Source organism: Symphalangus syndactylus, chromosome 11 (genome assembly GCF_028878055.3).
Source record: "Symphalangus syndactylus isolate Jambi chromosome 11, NHGRI_mSymSyn1-v2.1_pri, whole genome shotgun sequence".
NCBI lineage: Eukaryota > Metazoa > Chordata > Mammalia > Primates > Hylobatidae > Symphalangus > Symphalangus syndactylus.
This window is the reverse complement of record NC_072433.2, coordinates 64,020,328-64,041,534: the sequence shown is the minus strand read 5'-3', so window position 1 is coordinate 64,041,534 and position 21,207 is coordinate 64,020,328. Positions and strand designations below refer to the sequence as shown.

Genomic DNA, 21,207 nt, shown 5'->3' with positions numbered 1-21,207 from the left:
TTTGAAACCCTACTATAAAACTCGGGGCATTCACCACCAGCAGGTCCTTTCTGCTGGGAAACCCCCTCCTTTACAGAGGAAGCTGTTTCTCTCTCTTCTCTTCTACCTATTAACCTTCTGCTCCTAAACTCCTTGTGTATGTGTCCTAAATTTTCCTGGCAGGTGACAACAAATCCCAGGGTATATACCCCAGACAACATAGCTGCTTCAATACCAGAGTCTGCATTCGTAGCCCCACAGCATCTGTAAGGGGCCAAGTGACTGGGTTGTAACCACAGAAGGTGTGGGGAAATGAGTGTTAGGGGTGCACCACCCCTAAGTGTGGCTCAGGAAAACCTCCCATGGATAAACCTCCTCTCTCTCTTCCCCATCTGCTAGCTGGAGAAGGTAGAAGAACTTCCATCAGACAGGGTCCCTGAATAATTGTGTGGTGAAGAACCCCTTGTTTTCAAGGTCATTCTTGTTGGTTAAAAAAAAAAGCAGCTGAAGCTCTTGTGTCTCCTCACCCCCACCCTACACTACTGAACCTTACAGGAGCAGGAATTAAACTGCTATTGCCAACCTTGGTTTCAGGGGCTTGCTGATCTGTCACATGAACAAGTGAGTGGTACCTGGCCACACCAATACAAATTTTGAGTGTGACTTGTATGGTATGTTGGGGTCAAACTTCCTATAACAATCACAATGGAGAGACAGTTGGCCTGATGTTTAGGAAGTCTGGCTCTGTGATCACCAGCTATATGCAGTTGAACAGGTTGCTTAATACTCTGAGTATTCAGTGTTAGTCCATAAATCTGAAATTATAATGGAATTCAATATGACTGTGTAATTATGTAATATGACTGTGTGTGGCTTAACATCTTTATTGAGATATAATCCACCCATCATACACTCAACACGTAGAATGCAATGGTTTTTAGTATAGTCACAGAGTTGAAAGACCATCATCATTATCAACTTTAGAACATCTTCCTTACACCGAAAAGGAAACCTTATATCCATAAACAGTCATTCTCCATTTACTCCCAAGCCCCTAACACACTAATCTACTGTCTTTAGATTTGCCTATTCTGAACGTTTCATGTAAATATAAATAGACTCATGCAATATGTGGCCTTTTGTGACCTTTCACTTAGCATGTTTTCAAGGTTAATCTATGTTGTAAGATGTATCTGGACTTCATATCTTTTTCTTGAATAATGTTTCATTGTATGGATATATCACAGTTATTTATTTATTCATCAGTTTTTGCACATGTTATTTTCCCCCCCAACTTTTTGACTATTGTGAATGATACTGCTGTAAACACTTGTGAATTAGTTTTTGCACTGACGTATGTTCTCATTTCCCTTGGGTATATACCCAAGAGTAGAATTGCTGGGTCATATGGTAACTCTATGTGTAATCTTTTTAGGACTTCCAGACTGTTTGCCAAAACAGCTGTACCATTTCCCATTCCCACCAGCAGTGTATGAGGATTTCAATTTCTTCACATCCTTGCCAATATTCTTCTGTCTTTTTGATTACAGCCATCCTAGTGGATGCAAAGTGGCATCTCATTATGGTTTTGATTTTCATTTCCCTGATGGCTAATGATAGTCAGCTTCTTTTTATATGCATATAGCCCATTTATATACTTTTGGAGAAATGTCTTTCAAATCTATCGCTCATGTTTTAGTGGAATTATTTGTCTTTTTATTTTTGAGTTATAAGAGTTCCTTACATATTCAGTATGCAAGATTCTTATTTGATATATGATTTGAAAGTGTTTCCTCCATTCTGTGGGCTGTCTTTTCACTTTCTTAATGATGTTATCTGAAGCAAAAATGTTTTTATTTTGATGAAGTCTCATTTATCTATTTCTTCTTTTGTTGTTTATATTTTTGGTGTTTTATATGTTACATATTTATACCTATGTTTTCTTCTCTTTTATCTCTTAGTTTAGGTCTTTGATCCATTTTGAACTACTTTTTGTATATGGTGTGAGGTGAGAGTCTAACTTCATTCTTTTGCATGTGGCTACCCAGCTGTCCCAGTACCACCTGTTGAAAAGACTACCTTTGTTGAACTGTCTTGGCACCTTTATTGAAAATTAACTGACTGTACAAGTGAGTGTTCATTTCTGAACTCTAAATTCTAGTCCAATCTATATGTCTATGACTTATGTACAGATAGTACATAAAGTGTGCACACATAAAATCAAGTTAGAGATACTTCATGTGTCATCAAGAGCCTGTCTTCAAATTTGGCCTAAAAATCCACAGAAATGAAAACCAGAATATTCCCCCTTCACCACCAACATTGTCCTTGTATTCACTGCTTCTTTCTCATTCCTTCTATTTACTAGTTTATTGGCCCACAACCCCAATATGTGAATGTCTTGTCCGAAAGTGAAAGTTTAAGCTATTTCTTATGAGCATCTTAAGGGTTGCTAGAGAACTTCATCTTCCTTTTTAAGGTGGAACGACTTGTGGAAGAAGGGGAGAGAAAGGAGAAATCTTTCAAATTTTAAGGCAAGAAGAAAAATTCTGTCTTGTGGGAGAAAAAAAAAAAAAAGAAAAAGAAACCACCCCACAAAAATCCTGGAACAAACAATCCTTTCTATTGTACTACTTTGTGCCTTGCAGAACATATGAAAGTTGTTTTGTGGAGGCATTTGCTGTCTGAGTTGTTATTCAGGAAATCACCAACTATAAATCTTGGCCTGTATCGTACAGTGCTGTATGGAATAAGTATCCTGATGGTAGAACTGCTGGCCAAGAACAGAAAAATGTGTTTTATTTGCATAAGCCCTGTTTTAATGCAGTGCCCTGTTCTATGAACTTTCAAGTATCACAAGTCAATTTTTCCCTTAATATTTTAAAAATCAGCATATAAGACACATTCTAAAAGAATATAAGAATATCTGGCCTTTGTTTTTATGTATAGCATAGTTGGTCATTTTCCACCTTCTGTGTTAACAGGCAGTAAAAGCATCAGAAGGACTAAGTTAAGTTCTCATGGCAAAACTTTTCATCAGCTGGAGGCCAGTGCAAAACTGCCACCATGATTATTAGCCTTATTAGCCCAGGGGAACGTGGCTGTAGGAACCCACCCTGCAAAACTGAGGTGGGCATCCATGGGCCCCCATCCTTCTCTCATACAAAACTTATTTGGTTCACTCTAAGAAAGTGACATGAAAGGCTAATTATTTTCTTCAGTAAAATTTTTGCTTTGCTTTAAGAATGCTAATTGAAACACAGGCACACAATACCATGAAAAGAATCAACATATGACTTCAAGATCTAGTAGGAGTGGAGCAGACTTCAGAGGACTTATGTCTCACTCTTCTCTTTCAGGGGGAGATAATATGGTATAATCTGTTGAGTTTGGCAAGCTTCCCCAAACTGTGTTCCACAGAACGTTGGCTCAGATGCTAAGAGAGACTGTTGCTAGAAATATGGACATGAAAGGTGATTCTAGTGAGATTTTAGACAGAAATGAGGAACATGTTATTAGACACTGAAGAAAAGGCAATCCTTGTTACAAAATGGCCAAGAACATTGCTGAATTGCGTTTTTGTGTTTTGTGGAAGGTAGAGCTTCTAAGTGACAACCTTGGATATTCTGCTGAGATTTCTAAGCCAACTGTTGGAAGTCTGTTGTGCTTTCCTTGCCACTTTCCTTTCTCCTTACTGCTTCTAGCAAAGTGCAAGGGAAGTGACAGAAATTAAAGAAAAAATTGTTAGGCTAAACAAACCAGAACTTAAAGATCTGGAAAATTCTCAGCTTATCCATATTGCAAAAAAATGAGAATGTGTTCTGGAGAGGGCACCAACAGTGTGACTGGACAATCACTCCCTAAAGAGTGACAGTGGGACTCACAGATCTAATCGGCCATCTCAACAGAAGCCAGTAATAGAGACGGGGTTCTACCAGCAGCAGAAACACTGCTGACTTGGACTAAAGGGGACAGAGACAGGACACAACAGCACTAGGCTTCTGAGATGCTACAGGATGGGACAATAGATCTATCTGGCTCTGGGTATGAGCATGTATTATCCTTCAAGAAAAAGGAAGAATGGTCCCTAAAGCTACTACTCTCACCCCACATTGAAAGTGTCCAGGCCCAGGGGGCGAGGAAGGCTCTCTTCCATTTCAAAGGGTGAGGCTGTCTCTGTCTCAGTGTGAGAGGGTGAGGCTGTCATTGTCCAAGGCCTCAAAAGCAAGGCTGCCACCTGGGGCCTTGAAGAAATTCTGCCAGCCCAATGGGCCTGGAGGACAGATCATCATGTAAAAAGAATTATTCTCAGCCTTAAAATCGAACATAATTTGCCCAGCTAGGTTTTGGACTTGCTTTGGACCCATGACCCTTTTTTCTTCCTTCCAAGTTCTCCCTTTTGGAATGGAAATGTCTATCCTAAGCTTGTCCCCATCATTGTATTTTGGAAGCAAATAACTTGTCTGGTTTCACAGGTTCACAGCTGGAGAAGAATTTTTTTGCCTCAAGATGAATCATATACTTGAGTCTCACCCACTTTGATGTAGATGATATTTAGATGAGATTTGGGACTTAGAATTGATGCTAGCATGGGTTAAGGCTTAGGTCGTTGAATGCAGGTCAATGTATTTTGCTGTGAGGAGGACATGAATTTTGGGGGTGCAGAGGGCAGTGTTATGGGCAGAACTGTGTTCCCCTCCCCAAATTTATATGTTGAAGTCCTAACCCCTAATACTTCAAAATGAGACTGTATTTGAAGACAGGGCCTTTAAAGAGATGGTTAAGTTAAAACGAGGTGATTAGGTGTGGCTGCTGTCCTTATAAGAAAAGGTGATTAGGGCACAGAGAGCTCCCAGGGCTGCACGCTCATAGAGGGAAGACAGAAGGACATAGTGAAAGGGCCATCTGCAAAGCTGAGGACAGAGGCCTCAGAAGAAACCAAACACGTCGACACCTTGCTCTTGGATTTTCAGCCTCCAAAACTGTGAGAAAGTAAATTTCTGTTGTTTAAGCCTCCCGATCTGTGGTATTTTGTTTATGGCAGCCTGAATAAACTAATACACTAGCTAAAACATCAACTCCCATCATCCTCTAAAATTCCTCGCCCAATTTTCTCTTCACTGCATTTATTACTACCCGGCAGACTAGATATAATACTTATTAGTTTGACTGGCTCACTCAGACTGTAAATTCTACAATAGCAAGGACCTTACCTGTCTTGAGAGGCATCTAACACAATGGTTGACAGCACACACACACACACACACACACACACACACACACACTCCAGAGGTCGATGCCTGAGACTGAACCAAAGCTCTGCCATTTACCAGTTACATGCCCCTTGGGTAACTGAATTAATCTGAGTCTGTTTCCTAATCTATAAAATGGGATAAGGCCGGGCGCGGTGGCTCGCGCTTGTAATCCCAGCACTTTGGGAGGCCGAGGCGGGCGGATCACGAGGTCAGGAGATCGAGACCACGGTGAAACCCCGTCTCTACTAAAAAATACAAAAAATTAGCTGGGCGTGGTGGCGGCCGCGTGTAGTCCCAGCTACTCGGAGAGGCTGAGGCAGGAGAATGGCGTGAACCCGGGAGGCAGAGCTTGCAGGGAGCCGAGATTGCGCCACTGCACTCCAGCCTGGGCGACAGAGCAAGACTCCGCCTCAAAAAAATAAATAAATAAATAAAATGAGATAATAATAGAACTGCTTCCAAGGGTTAATAGGAGAAAAGCACTACAACAGTGCCTGGCATATAGTAGGTACCTTTCATGGTAGCTATTGTAGTTTTTACTGCTCACCACCATATCCCAGACCATGCCTCTGCCTGACTGCCAATATAATTCACTGTTCACACCTGACCTTCAGCAGTATTTGTTTACTTCAGCACTATTTGTTTAGCCATACAGACTTCCTTGCGCAGGAAGTATGCCAGCATTTTGACTATCAAACGTGCCTTCTTCTCCCGTCCCAGTCTGTTGCACCCCCTGAACAAATCCACTCCTCCCGCTAAACACATCCTATTGCCTTATATTAGATACAGTCTTAAATGGCATTTATTAGGGGCTATGTAAATATTTACATATGTTCAGGAGAGCCAGGTTTCTGCTATAATGAGACTCCCACTCTACCGATAATGCCAATGGCAAACAATTGCAGCTCACATTTACTTAGCACATGGACTAGCACTTAGCAGGTACTTGGCACTTATATGAATGTATTCTCACACTAACCTGATGAGATTGATATCACTCCCCTTTAATAGAGAAGGAAGAAGAGGCTCAGAGAGTTAAGTAATTTGCTCAAGATTACACAGCTAGTAAGCGGTTGAGCTGTGATTTAAATTCAGGTCGTCACCTCTACAGGACACCTCTCTGCCACTCTGCTCTGACAAATCATTTAAGATTAATAAGGTGAACAGGGCTTAAGCTCACTTCCTAGGAATGCTCTCTTATTAAGCAGAAGCCTTAGGTGAAACCTTTTCTAAAACTAAAATGAGCCAATTCAGATCTTCATAAACTATGCTTTTTCAAAGCCAGGTGTGCCTGTGCTTTAAGATAAGATGAAGGTGAACATACTCTTCAGGACTGGCTGAAGAGGCAGTGGTCACTTTCAGAAGTGTCTGTGGGGGTACAGCTGTGTTCGCTGGACCTTGGATCTCAAAAAATTTGGCTTCAAACTTGGTTCTGCAACTGTATTCATCTTTATTACCTTGGCGTATAACAATCTCTCTGGGCCACAATTTCCTCTATCAGAAAACTGGGTACAATACTTGCTACCTCACAGAGAAGTCATGAGAATGAAAACAGATGCTAAATGTGAAATTACCTAGGAAAAAAGTACCCAGCATGCAACAGGTCCTCAAGAAACAACTGTTAACAAAATGAAATTAAAAGGAGGTAGGCAAGTGGGCACCAGTTTAAAGCGTAATGCTACCAAGGATTTATCACACTGTTCTCCACAGAGCAGCCTGGCCGCACTGACCTGAACATATGGGATCCAATGTCTTCTAGGTGGAGACTACTGTGGGATGTGACACCCTGCAGGAAAATAAGCTGACCAAAGGGCCTTGGAGAACTGAGCTCAAAAATGGGACTCTGTCAACCTGCCTTCCCTAGAACTTGCTACAGGGGAGACTGAGCTGTCATGTCTGTTTGCAGTGCAAAGCACCTTCAGTTTTACAAGATAACCATGAGCTGGGGTGCAGAGGTAAAGAAGAAAGAACCGAAAGTACTCAGCAGAAGTTTCCTGGCACATCAACACTCATCTGAGGCTTACGCATACATTTTGGTCTAAATAACAACTTAAGACTTGATGAAGCAGATTCTCCTTCCTGGGTTTGTCTACACTGTGCACATGCTCTAACCACAAAATAATCACTGTTCTTGCACTTTTAAACATGTCTTTGCCCCAACGTAGGCAGGAAAATGAAAGCAACAAGCTTAATTGTAAACTTACTTAAATTGCCACAACTCCTTCCTACACTTGACTTCCCTCTTCTAAGCCCCAAGCAAGTATTCAATATGGAATTGTTAAATAATGGACATTCCAGAACACCAAGAGAATGCCATAAAGCCAGCCTATATTTCAAAATAGAAGAAACATAACTGGCAAAAGCTGTATCCAGTATGAATTTCCTTCCTTCTCTTCCTTCCCTTAAACTACAGGTATCTTATGTCCAAAGTTAACCCTTTCTTGGAGGTGGTGAATGAGGGAGAGTTACACAGACTGATTCCTCTACAGCCTAAAGGATCAAAAGAGAATAGCTCGCAGCAGGTAGTGTGAACTAATAGCACAGTGAAAAATTCAACTGTGAGGAATGTCATCTTAATACCATATTTGCAATGCTTTCTTCCTCTAGCTACGTCCTTTGTCCAGCCCTTATTGATTTCCCCCACCTCCACTACCAGCTGCACCAAGGAAGTGACAAATGGGGACTCACTAGATGCCATCAATCATTGTCACCAAGAAGAGAGAAAAAGAATCCAACATATGTTCTTGCAAATGCCTCCCACTCTCCACTCCCACCTCTTCCTCTTCACTGACACACAATCTTTATAAGCAGTAAGCCACTTTTTAATATCTCTTGAGTGAAAACGTTTGAGGCACAGATAGGAGGAGCATCCCAAGCACCATTCTTTCCTGACATGTGTGTCCGTAGTTACAGTTCACAGTGCAAGCGGCAAGACCAAGGTAGGGTTGCCCACCAACGAGTTACTGCCAATCCTGACTACAGAGAGCAGAAGGGCTGCTGATGATTAAACCAATGCTGCTCTTGTGCCAGGCGAGACAGAGGAACAGAAAGATGTACAATACAGGTAACAGATGGTACTCTCTGCAACTCATTCTGACGACAGAACAAGAGTTTCCTATTTGTCTGCTGACCACCATGACGCTTGATATATCAATTCCTATGGCAACAGCTCTAAGTATCATGCACTACAAATAAAAAGGGGTGTATTGTTTTGTTTTTTTGAAATGGAGTCCCACTCTTGTCGCTCAGGCCGGAGCGCTGTGGCATGATCTTGGCTCACTGCAACCTCTGCCTCCCAGGTTCAAGGATTCTCTTGCCTCAGCCTCCCGAATAGCTGAGATTACAGGCACACGCCACCACACCTGGCCAATTTTTGTATTTTTAGTAGAGATGGGGTTTCACCATGTTGGCCAGGCTGGTTTTGAACTCCTGACCTCAAGTGATCTGCCCAACTTGGCCTCCCAAAGTGCTGGGATTACAGGTGTGAGCCAACACACCTGGCCAAAAAGGGGTGTATTAAATGGATATAGACACCTGTGTTCATTTCTGGAAATAAAGCAAGAGGTAGAGTGTGGCCACTTCCATCACAGGCTGTAGGAGAATTTTTCTCTGGCTCAATAGTTCCCTATTGGGCATCTATTCTGGCTAAAGAAAAAGAAAATCAACAAAGACCAATGATATGCATGTAACCACAATGATATTAAAAAATAAAAAACTGAGATGTCTGATGACAGGAGAGAGTGTGAATAACTCATTATATAAATGAAATATTATACAGCCATTAATATTTATGACAAATTAGCAAAATGGAGGAAAGCTGATATAGTAAAGTCAGTAAAACAGTAACACAAAAGTACATGCACTTTTTGTCACGTGTGTCAACATGTGAAAAAACCTGGGTAAAAAGTCACAAAGATTGCTTCAAATATTTTCCAAATCTCAGTTTGGCCCTACAAAGACAGATAGCAATGAAGTGGATTCACACCTAGTAAAATGGATGGAACTTTCAAAGCCTAGTAAAAAAAACTAAGGAACAGAATGAGATAGCCATACCATTTGCATAAATTAAAAATACTTACACACAAAACAAGATACATTGCAAGAATACACACAAATCTAAATGATACATTGTATACATATCAGAATGTTGCCTATGGGAGGGAGGGAACCAGGGATAAAAGGAAATGACTTTTAGGGGTCCAGCACAAACCAGCGTCCACCATGTGCCCAGAGATACTGTGTACCATGAACTAAAGAGTGTGGTCAGTTTAACCTTTGCCCCCGAGGTCCTTCATCAAGGCTAGGCATGGTTTTAAGATTGTAGTGTAAACTGGTGCAATTTCAGACCACCACACATCTCCTCTCCACAGCATGTCCCTTGCTCCCAAACAGTAGCTGCCTTTTATGATGCCACTTCTGTTCGGTCCATTTCTAATTTTTCTTGTGTTTTAACAAGATTGAAAGGCTGCAGGAAATCATCATTAATAAGAAATATTTAATCATATTGCTATTGTATACACATCCATGTTACACAACAGTATAACAATTGTATAGTTTTATATATATAGTTATATGTATATACGTATATATATGTAGAGATAACTATATAGAAAACTATAGATATGTATATATGTACTGTATACAACTACATATGTATATATGTACATACAGTACATATATACATATATACTGTATATAACTACATATATACTATAGACACGTATATATGTACTGTATATAACTACATACATACTGTATAGAACTACATATAGTTCTATCTCTATAGAGTTATCTATAAACTATAGATAACTATTCAGAAACTATTCCCACTAGGCTACAAAAAAAACTGGCAATAGTGTTTACCTTTGGGAAGGGGAACTGGGTGGGAGAAAGATATAATTTTCACTGTCCCCTCCTTTGGGCCTTTTAAATTTTGTACCACATGTATATATGACCAAAAAAATTAAAGCACTTAATTAAGCAACCATTCACTCTGTACACATAACATTACACAGTAGGCTTAAGAAGTAAAGTGTTCCAATTATACCAGAAGCAGTAAAAATCTGACCAAGTTCTCTCTAAGCTACATCCTGGTTTGCCTTAGCTAGATCCATCTCCACCCAGCACAACCACAGGCAGCTCACAAGGTGGCAGCATTTGCTGCTGTGCTTGGCTATATGTCCTTGATTTTATATGTAGGTTAATAATCAGTTAGAGCCCTGCCACCCAGAATATCCTCCTAGGACCCAAGTCGGCTGGGAACTGCTATCTCTGTCAAGTGGCCCTGTCCTTGAGTCTCAGTGCTTCTTGGCTCTGAGGATTATAGACTCTCTTGTGAACCATCGTGGGCTGTAGGAACCCCTGGGGGATTCAGGGTCTTTACTCCTTGACAAAGAAGGCATGTTAAAAATTGTTTCAAATGAAGGTTCTTATCTCAGAAGTCAGTTTATTTACTATTTGCCAGCTTTTTGGTCAGAGCAGCAGACATTTGGGGTGCCATGGCCATGGGAACAGGAAGATGATGAGAGGAATGGGCTGCCAGGAAAGCGTGGCTTTGGACTGGCTAGAAAGTGATGCCTACCAGGACCCATTCCTACAGCATGTTCAGGAATGTGGCATGTGAACTGCTATCCACAGTAAATTCTCACTCAGAAAGACTTGCAGGTGCTTAGGAGTTTCCAGACAGATAGTTAAGTACCATTTCACCTGCCTAACAATTTCATTATTGTTCTGTATTGACATAGACATCAGAAATGGAGAAAACTTCTTTCTGTGGCACACCCTAATGGGGGGAAATGTAACTCAACCTGACAAAACAAAAACAAAAACAAAAAACAAAAACCTTGTCCCATCTGCCTTGAGAAATAAAAGACAAGTGGAGCTTTTAGGTGGGAGGGGCAAGATGAAGCCAGAAAACAAACTGTTACAAAATAAGAAAATACAAGTCCAAACTCACAACTGACTACTATGCGCAGTCAGGAAAAAGAAGACAGATAAGGAGAGACTGATGGATGCAAAAAGAAACTGACTGAGAAGCAGAAGACAAACACATGCACCACAGATTTCCCTGACAGGAAGCACAAATCATTGGGACTGACTTGGTGACAGCGAGGTTCCCAGCTACATCGCCTGGGCAAATGATCAACAGCTCCTCAGAGAAACATGCCGGAGGGCCGTGATGCCTGAGAGTGAAGGCGAGGAGGCCGGTCCACCTAGGCTCTGAGGCCCGCTTGCACATTTACGTCCCTCCAACCATCATCAAGCACTGGCTCTTGATCACTGAAATGCTTCACCTTTAATGAAGTCATTAGCGACCACACAGAGAGATGGGCTGAAAACCACAAGGGGTGTCATGTGAAGGTTTGAGGGAACGGGAGCTGGTTATAAGAGAACTCTATTCCACTCTGGCATTCTTGAGTTTCAGGAAATACGGCTTGAGCAGCAGTGCAGCCAGCTCTGTGCAATAACAAATCATGCTGCGAGGGTGTTCTGGGCTGGCTTGGGTTTCACAATGCCTCCATTTCATGGCTGTGACGCAGCTTCACCCTACACCTTCCAGTACTGATTATCTGTAAGACACAGGATCTGAGGCAGCCAATTATCATCTTCACAATCTAAACAGCTACAGCCATTGCTAACTGTATTTCCTGACCACAGACATGAAACATTTGTATTTCTTGTGCCTTAATTCTGGCATATACAAAGACTATTAAATGAATGGGCACACACACAGATATAAAGTCCTTACATATGTGAAAAGATTTCTCTATAACATAAACAGTGGATACAACTAGCAAGCAGAGGCCTACAATTAGGTGGCAATGACAGAAGAGCCACTCTATGTTAGAATGTGGCAGAGCTAAAAGGGTGTATCTACCTGATGGGCAGATGCAAAACATGATATCCAATTGTTCTAGGTATGAGGAGACAAATTTAATGCAACTTTTAACCAGTAGAAACCAATCTGTTGATAAGACCTGTCCCTCAAGGGGCTCAAGGGATGCAAGGATAAATGAAGAGATTTCAGATTTTATCAGGAAAGAGTCAGTGGAGGTATTAAGTAGCTAGGTAGAAAGAAGTATTAGTCATATCTAAACACCTCAATTATTTATATAAGTTGGAATAAATCCAAACTAACTTTAGCCTCAGAAAATCCACTCTAACAGGGCGGGCTTGGAAACAGGAGTGAGGCCGGTACCGGTAAGGAACGAAGCTGGCTGGGTGGGGGTTGTAAGCAACTTGGCTCTAGCTCACAGCTACTTGTGGAAATGCGGACCACAAGGGCCTGACCTTTGGGATTTCCTGAAAAGTGGAAGATTCAGATTTTTTATGAGTTCTTCTGATTTTTTAAATGCTCACAACTAACTGAAAAATAGTGGCCGGGGACAGTGGCCCATGCTTGTAATCCCAACACTTTGGGAGGCCAAGGCAGGAGGACTGCTTGTGCCCAGCAGTGTGATACCATGTCTATAAATTTTTTTTAATTAGTATGGCATGGTGTTGCATGCCCATAGTCCCACCTGCTCAGAGGTCTGAGGTGGGAGCATTGCTGCAGCCCAGGAGGGTGAGGTTTCAGTGAGCTGTGATTGCACCACTTCACGCTAGTCTGGGTGACAGAACAAGTCACTGTCTCAAACACATACACACATACACACACACGAAAAATAAACACTCTGTACGTTGAATCAAATACATCTAAAACTCTTATTACAGTATTTCAAAGGAGGTGAAACTGTGCTCTGTATGTTCTCACATAAGTGAAGGTTGGCTATGAGTTTATGGGGGGGGATAGTTGCTCTTTCCAGCATTCTTGAAAAGTAGAGCTTTCTTAATGAGAAGCAGCTATATAAAAGTAGAACTGGGACACCAGGGAAATGCACATCAAAACCGTAATGCAATATTACTTTATTAAGATGGCTACTGGTTTTAAAGAAACAGAAAGTAACAAATGATGGTGAGGATGATGAGAAGCTGAAACACTTGTGAACTGTTAGTGGGAATGTAAGATGGGGCAGCCACTGTGGAAAACAGTTTGGTGGCTCCTCAAAAAGTGAAACGTAGAATTACTTTGTGATCCAGTATAGGTATTATAATATCCCCAAAGAATTAGAAGCAAAGACTCAAATATAAACCTGCACCCCATGTTAATTGCAGCATCAGTCATGATCACCAAAACATGGAAACAACTCACGTGCCCATCAACAGATGAACAGATAAACAAAATGTGGTGTATATCCATACAATACAAAGTTATTTGGCCACGAAAAGGAATAAAATTCTGATAAATGCCACATGATGAAACTTGAAGACATGACACTAAGTAAAAAGTCAGACAGGCACCAAAGGACACATATTCTATGATTCCACTTATATGAGGTATCTAAAGTTGGCAGATCACAGAGGCAGAAAGTAGAATAGAGGTTACCAGGGGGCTAGGAGGAGGGGGAATAGGGAATTATTTTTAATGGGTACAGAGTTTCAGTTTTGCAAGATAAAAATTTCTGGAAATGGAGAATGATGATGTTGCACAATGTTGTAAATGCACTTAATGCCACTAGATTGTCCATTTAAAAATGGTTAGAATGGTAAATTTTACATTATATATATTTCAACACGATAAAAAAAGAAAAGCTGTGATATGTGTAGATTAGGTAGGTGTCTTTCAAAAGGAGTGCTTTTCTTACATGATGGCTTTTTCTGCAATCAATACAGGAATAAGCTCTATCACTCATTAGACATTAGAGTCTGGCTATGCCCTTGATGAAGTGTTGAGACCTTATTACTCCATGGGAACCTTGCTGCTCTACAGGAATCTTCCCCAGGGCCATCAGGTATGGTTGTGTAGGTGGCACACTGTGCACCAGAACCTAGCCCAGGGGACCAGCCTGTGTGCTATAGGCCAGGTCCTGTGCCTGGAGGAGGGAACGTCTTTTCCTTCTTGAAAAGGCGCTATAGGCTAAGGGTAGCCCTGATGTTCCGCACCCTCAAATTGGTCTTTTCTTCTAACTCCCTTACTTCTGTTCATGGTACCCTCTCCTTTCATGGATCCCAGATTGACGCTGCAAAGTCATTCCCTGTTCTCATTCCAGTCCGTTGTTGGCTTCCAGCAGCTCTGTGCCTCTCTCCCATTTCATCCCCTCCTTCCCACCACCGCTGCCACTTACCGTGGTCAGGCCCTTTGACCTCTGGTCTGAACACTGACCTATAATCTAGTGCTCCATACCTCCAACTCCTCTTCCCCTGGATGATCTAGTTTCCATACTCTGCCACCAGATTAACTGTTTCCAAAAAGAGCTAGCCATTTCACTCATACCCTTCCAGTGGTTTCCTTTTTCTTTCTTATATCTACTTAATAAATGAACAATGAAATAGATTACCTGAACCTAATCATCAACTCTGCTACTTAAAGTAAGACTTTCCATTTATTTTGACTGTCCATTTCTTAGGTGAAGATGAAGAGGAAGTAGCAGGTCAAACAATCCATCCAAAAGAACACACCTTTATATTTCTTTCTTTTTTTTTTTTTTAGAGACGGAGTCTCGCTCTGTCGCCCAGGCTGGAGTGCAGTGGCGCGATCTCGGCTCACTGCAAGCTCCGCCTCCCGGGTTCATGCCATTCTCCTGCCTCAGCTTCTCCGAGTAGCTGGGACTACAGGCGCCCGCCACCACGCCCGGCTAATTTTTTGTATTTTTAGTAGAGACGGGGTCTCACCGTGGTCTTGATCTCCTGACCTCGTGATCCGCCCGCCTCGGCCTGCTAAAGTGCTGGGATTACAAGCGTGAGCCACCGCGCCCGGCCCACACCTTTATATTTCTAAGTCACTGGCACAGAGTCAGGAGGGGGAAACTGAAGAAAACTTGGGGAGTTTTGAACCTCCAATTCCTACAGCTAATTAAAATGATGTCCATGGAGACCCCTACCATACCTTTCCAAGGTAAAATACATTTTAAGCCTACTGATCAAATCCGACACAAATGCCAGTAAGTATTAGTGTGGTCCTGCCCTCCCTCTGCTACTGCAAGAAAGGATGCACAGGAAGAACATCCTGGGCACTACAGAAAGAGAATATTACTAATATCCTTAAAGAGGATATTGTTAAGTGGGCTGTTTCCCTTATTTTTAGAATACAGCCAAGGCCAAAGCTGAGCACAACAGGGCTAAGTACCCTACTTAGAAAGCCATAAACAAGTAGGGTCAGACACTGCTCCCTATGGCTTCCCCAGGAGGTCAGAGGACCAGTCTTACTACCTGACCACAGCCCCTCTTCCCATGCAAGGAAATGGAGAAAGGTTGATATTGGCTTTATGGGGAGGGCAAGTTTCTAGCGCAGGTTACTGTCTGCTTCCCCAACCAGGTAGGGGTTGGGGGACTTCCAAGAGAATCACTAGGAGAGACTAGGGTACCTGCAAGAAGGAGAGATGAGCATCTTGTTCCTAGTCTGACTGCTGGCTGAGCTGAAGACATCACAGTTCCCCACTCCCTTCCAGGCTGGCATTGCAGCAGAATGGAGCATGTCAGGGAGTAGGGGGAACTTGGCATCCAGTCCCTGGAGTGGGGGCACACCCATGAGCATGAGACTGGTACCCATTTTTGAGTCAGAGATCCAGGAGTGGCAGGCCCACTGGGGGAGCCACATGTAAGCAGAGCCTCAAGGGATTGTTCCAGGAAAGAAGACTGGAATATTCCCGCTCCACTTCAGTTCCCTACAACCCCTGGACAGACAGAGAGGACTGCAGTAACTCACACAGTTCCTTTTGAAGGAGTGTTGAGGTCAGAGGGGCAGGAGCCCTTGGGCTGCCAGGCAGCTGATGGGCCAAGCACCAGGACACTCACTAGAAGGAGGAGTTGAAGCCTGATGGGGCATGAACACCCAGCAATACCAAAGGGGGACATTGCTGTCCTCTGCACAGGCTGCTCACAAACGAGGCTGAGGTAAAGCCAAACACAGCCCCAAGAGAGTCACACATCACCTGAGCAGACACCCCACCATTAGAACAAACCACACAAAAGCAGCAGACTACAAGAGGCACTTTCTCACCACCAACTCTGCTTGGTGAGTTAAATAATTACTAGTCCCTTGCTCCCCATTTCCATCCTCTCCTCTCCACCCCAGCATCCCAGAGGACCCAGAGCTCAGAAGAGAGAGTAGGAGAGGCACAGAGGATGAACTGGATATAACATTAGGAGATTTGGAAAGATGAAGGAATGATAGAATATGCCCAATCCACCATTCAGAGACTGGAAGGGGGGATTTAACAGGGCACAGTGGTAAGCAGTGCCTAGAGAAAGTTAAACCCATTTCACGTTGTTAGCCCCAATGAATTGAGTGAGACTCCTTAAGAAATCAGTGATGCTGACATAGGGCTAAACACACATCAATTACAAACTCTTCCTAGATAAACTGGGTGCAGTTGAAAAACAATCCCAACAGAATTGTAATCCGGCTTGAGGCAGGCAGAGGTCAGCTCTGGGTCCCTCATGGCCACTCTCCATGGAGCAGACTCAGACTACCTCCATTGCCCTGGAAGAGTATGTGGCAGCAGCCTGGACTCAATGGCTCTACACTTAAATCTTACCCCTTGATATGGATTGGCTGTGTCCCCACCCAAATCTCATCTTGAATTGTTGCTTCTACAATTCCCACGTGTTGTGGGAGCAATCCAGTGGAAGGTAATTGGATTATGGAGGCGAGTCTTTCTTATGCTGTTCTCTCCAATAAGCCTCGTGAGATCTGATGGATTGATAAAGAGGAGTTCTCCTGCACAAGTTCTCTCTTGCCCGCTGCCATGTAAGAAATACCTTTGCTCTTCCTTCATCCTCTGCCATGATTGTGAGGCCTCCCCAGCCGCATGTGGAACTGTGAGTCTGTTAAACCTCTTTTGCTTTATAAATTACCCAGTCTTAGGCATATCTTTATTAGCATCATGAGAATGGGCAAATACACCCCTCCTCTACACTCAAATACAACATCTACTTTGTAGCAGGCAATATGCATTACTTTAACAGCTCTGCCAAGTAGTGGTGGTACCCCCATATTACAGAGGTTACTTAATCTGGGTGCTGCCCCAAGGGTCCAAATTGTGACACCAGGATTCCAACAAAGTCTGACTCTAAACAAAATACATGCTGGTTCTAGCCCATCACACAGACCTGCATGTTGATAGAAGATCAGAGATGGGTAAAATGAGCCCAGAAAAGAGCTGCAAACACCCATAGTGATTTTAGAATTGGCAGCTGCTCATAAGTAGTCTAAAAATGCAAACACTTTTTTTTTTTTTTTCTTTTTTTTTTTTTTTTTTTGAGATAGAGTCTCGCTCTGTCGCCCTGGCTGGAGTGCAGTGGCGCGATCTCGGCTCACTGCAAGCTCCGCCTCCCGGGTTCACGCCATTCTCCTGCCTCAGCTTCTCCGAGTAGCTGGGACTACAGGCCCCCGCCACTACGCCCGGCTAATTTTTTTGTATTTTTAGTAGAGACGGGGTTTTCACCGTGGTCTCGATCTCCTGACCTTGTGATCCGCCCGCCTCGGCCTCCCAAAGTGCTGGGATTACAAGCGTGAGCCACCGCGCCCGGCCGCAAACACTTTTATTTACATTTTTAAATCATTAAAATCCAGCACTGTGATAGGATATTATAATAGAAAAACTAAGTCAATACTTCCACCCTCTTCCCTAGTAACTCAGGAACAATACCAGTACTCGACAACTACAGTCTGACCTTTAGCAGAAAGACAAAAGCACTATTGAAAAAAAAAAAAAAAAAAACTAGTTGTGAACAGAATGCACCAGAACTCAAACTTGCCAAGCTGTCTGTACTTTGGAATTTTGCAGTGTTTAATGTCAAGAGTCCAAAGTTGGCCTTGTGGGTCCCTCTGAAGTAATATCTTAATATCACTATTACTACCCAGCTCTATAGTGGCATTTGAGATCATCAAAAGTGGCTGGAAACCACTGCACATTGTATTATTCCGGACAGGCCTTTATTAACCTAACCTTTTAAAAGCATAAACCAGGAGACTTATCTTAACCAAAATTATCTCAGAGTCAACTTCCATTGGCTGAATCACTATGCAAATATCAGGGCTCTGAGTCATTGAAAACTGCTGAAAGGAATTTGGTTTAGTAAGCATAAGATCTTTTTTTCTAGAAATGCAAGCTGCGTTTTAAAAGGTGTTCACAAACTTTGCCCTCAAGATAGCTTTGGTACAGAACTTGCCAAGTAAATTTATTACAAATGAAAATGACAGCAATTTCAGAATATCCCAAACTACCAAATTCCCACAGCCACTATTCTTCCCTCAGTGATACTAGAAGGGAAAATTCTATATATTTATGTTTTCAATTTTCAGAGTTAAGGAACTTCACAATTTACACCTCTTACGCAAAGCTCTGTCCGTTTTCTGAATCATTTTCCACAGGTAAAAAATAAGTGGAGAAGGAGATAAAAAGCCATGTCTTACCAATGTTTATTTTTATTTATTTATTTATTTATTTATTTATTTATTTATTTATTTATTTATTTTTGAGAAGGAGTTTCACTCTTGTTGCCCAAGCTGGAGTGCAATGGCACGATCTTGGCTCACTACAACATTCACCTTCTGGGTTCAGGTGATTCTCCTGCCTCAGCCTCCAGAGTAGCTGGGATTACAGGCGTGCAACACCACACCCAGCTAATTTTGTATTTTTAGTAGAGACGGGGTTTTGCCATGTTGGTCAGGCTGGTCTTGAACTCCTGACCTCAGGTGATCCACCCACCTTGGCCTCCCAAAGTGCTGGGATTACAGGCGTGAGCCACCGTGCCCGGCTGTATTACTAATTCTTTAAAAAAGAAAAAGAAAGCAGCACACGATTTAACAGGAAGTCTTTTGCCCGAACCATCGTCCCTCCAAACTGTTTAAGAATATGCTCCTGGAAGCCAGGCGTGGTAGCTCACGCCTGTGATCCCTGCACTTTGGGAGGCTGAGGTGGGTGGATCACCTGAGGTCTGTAGTTTGAGATCAGCCTGGCCAACATGATGAAACCCTGTCTCTACTAAAAATACAAAAAAATTAGCCAGACGTGGTGGCTGGCACCTGTAATCCCAGCTACTTGGGAGGCTGAGGCAGGAGAATCGCTTGAACCCAGGAGGTGGAGGTTGCAGTGAGCTGAGATTGTGCCACTTCACTCCAGCCTGGGTGACAAGAGCAAAACTCTGCCGTCTCAAAAAAAAAAAAAAAAAAAAAGAATATGCTCCTGGAAAGCCAGGTAAACGGGTACGTGCTAGTAAGAAATAAATAGTTCTAAGGAACAAATGTAATGTTAATGTTATTTCCTTCTCCTAGTTTTATGGTTTCATCAACCACAGCCAATAAGAACAAAAAACAATTCTCTTAATTCCCATCACCATCCCTATTCACCTCCTCCAGTCATAAATACCTGTTGCCAGTTTTGTTTCCAACATTCTCTGTAATTTACATTGTATTAAGGTTAACAAAGCCTCTGAGTTAAAGAACAGCTTACTCTGGGTGTACTGCCAATAGGGCAGCCCTGCTCTGCAAGGAGCAGTCTAAACAAACAAACAAAATAACAGTAGTAGCTACACAAGCTTAGCTTATCTTTACCCCTTTGCCTAGACCACAGGAGTCATCATCAGCCTTTTTATGGAACAGGCAAGGAGAAGCTTCTCAGGGACTGACTCAAGCCATTTTGTCACACAGACCCAGGGCGTGCTGCACAGCAATCACACAGGGTCCCATGTTCGTTGAATGCTCTGCTGTTGCCATCTTGAAATTCTTTTATTTTTGCACAAGGGGTCCCACAGTTTCATTTGGCAGTGAGGGTCCTGCAAATTAAGTAGCTGGTCCTGCACAGAGCTGATTTAAAAAAAATTTTTTTTGTGACATGGGCGTTTTTGAAAATGTTTTATTTTATACCATACCTTACAGGGCTTTTACTCTAAACAACAGATGTTCATTTTTTTTTTTTTTTATACTTTCAAATCCAATAAAGGCAAAGTATCCCTCACCTGTATCACTGCAACAGGTTTCTAGATTATTTTTTTCTGGATTCATTCTTGCTTACTGTCAATCTATCTTTACACAGCCAACGTTCTCATCTAGTACAAGTCTGATCTTGTCACCCTGCTTAAAATCCTCCCACAGCATCTACTGCCCTCAGCATCACACCCAGTGCCTTCGCCTGGACCTAGGCCCTGAGGTCCAGCCCTGACCTGGGGTTTGGCCTCACTCTACTCCCTATCTGCTGTGTCCCTACCTCACCAGCCTTCTTTCTGCTGCTAGAACATGCCACACTCCAACTTCATAGCCTTGGCACCTGCCCAAGGGACAAATACTTTAATGTATGTCCAAGGATTTTGATAAAATCAAGGTGGAACAACCAAATTAATTGATAGTCATTATTGGTTTTAATTTCTTAAAAGAAACACAAGAGGGTTTAAAAGACTCACACTTCTTAGTAAATATGTTTTTCACTCACACTATGATTTGGGCTACTTCCCCAATGGAAAGGATAATAAGCCTTGATCTGACTGTGAAACGTAGGACAATAATGGGGAGATGTAGAGAAGGTCAGTTTTAAAGTTTTTCAAATCAGGTTAATCAGGCCTTAAAGGCATCTTCATGACCTTCACTGATCCCTGAAACACAACATTCCCAAACAGCTTGGAAGGGTTGGGGAAAACAAGTATTAATGAGGATAAATAAATTATAGGCTCACTTTAAAAAAAGAACATCTCGGCCGGGCGCCGTGGCTCACGCCTGTAATCCCAGCACTTTGGGAGGCCAAGGCAGACGGATCACAAGGTCAGGAGATCGAGACCATCCTGGTCTAACTCGGGGAAACCTCGTCTCTACTAAAAATACACAAAATTAGCCGGGCGTGGTGGCGGGCGCCTGTGATCCCAGCTACTTGGGAGGCTGAGGCAGGAGAATGGCGTGAACCTGGGAGGCGGAACTTGCAGTGAGCCGAGATTGCGCCAC

General features: G+C 42.6%; 1 protein-coding gene across 5 annotated transcripts in view; it reads right to left on the bottom strand.

The window, feature by feature from the left end:
* The window catches only part of IQGAP2 (IQ motif containing GTPase activating protein 2), a 329,635-nt gene that overhangs the window by 168,023 nt on the left and 140,405 nt on the right, over positions 1–21,207 (bottom strand). Inside the window, exon 1 of one of the 5 annotated variants that reach the window (XM_055299015.2) lies at positions 14,987–14,997. The exons of the other annotated variants lie outside the window; for them this stretch is intronic. The gene's annotated coding sequence lies outside the window, so the exon portion shown is untranslated. Of the gene's footprint in view, positions 1–14,986; positions 14,998–21,207 lie in introns of those variants that run through there. 5 annotated transcript variants of the gene reach the window in all.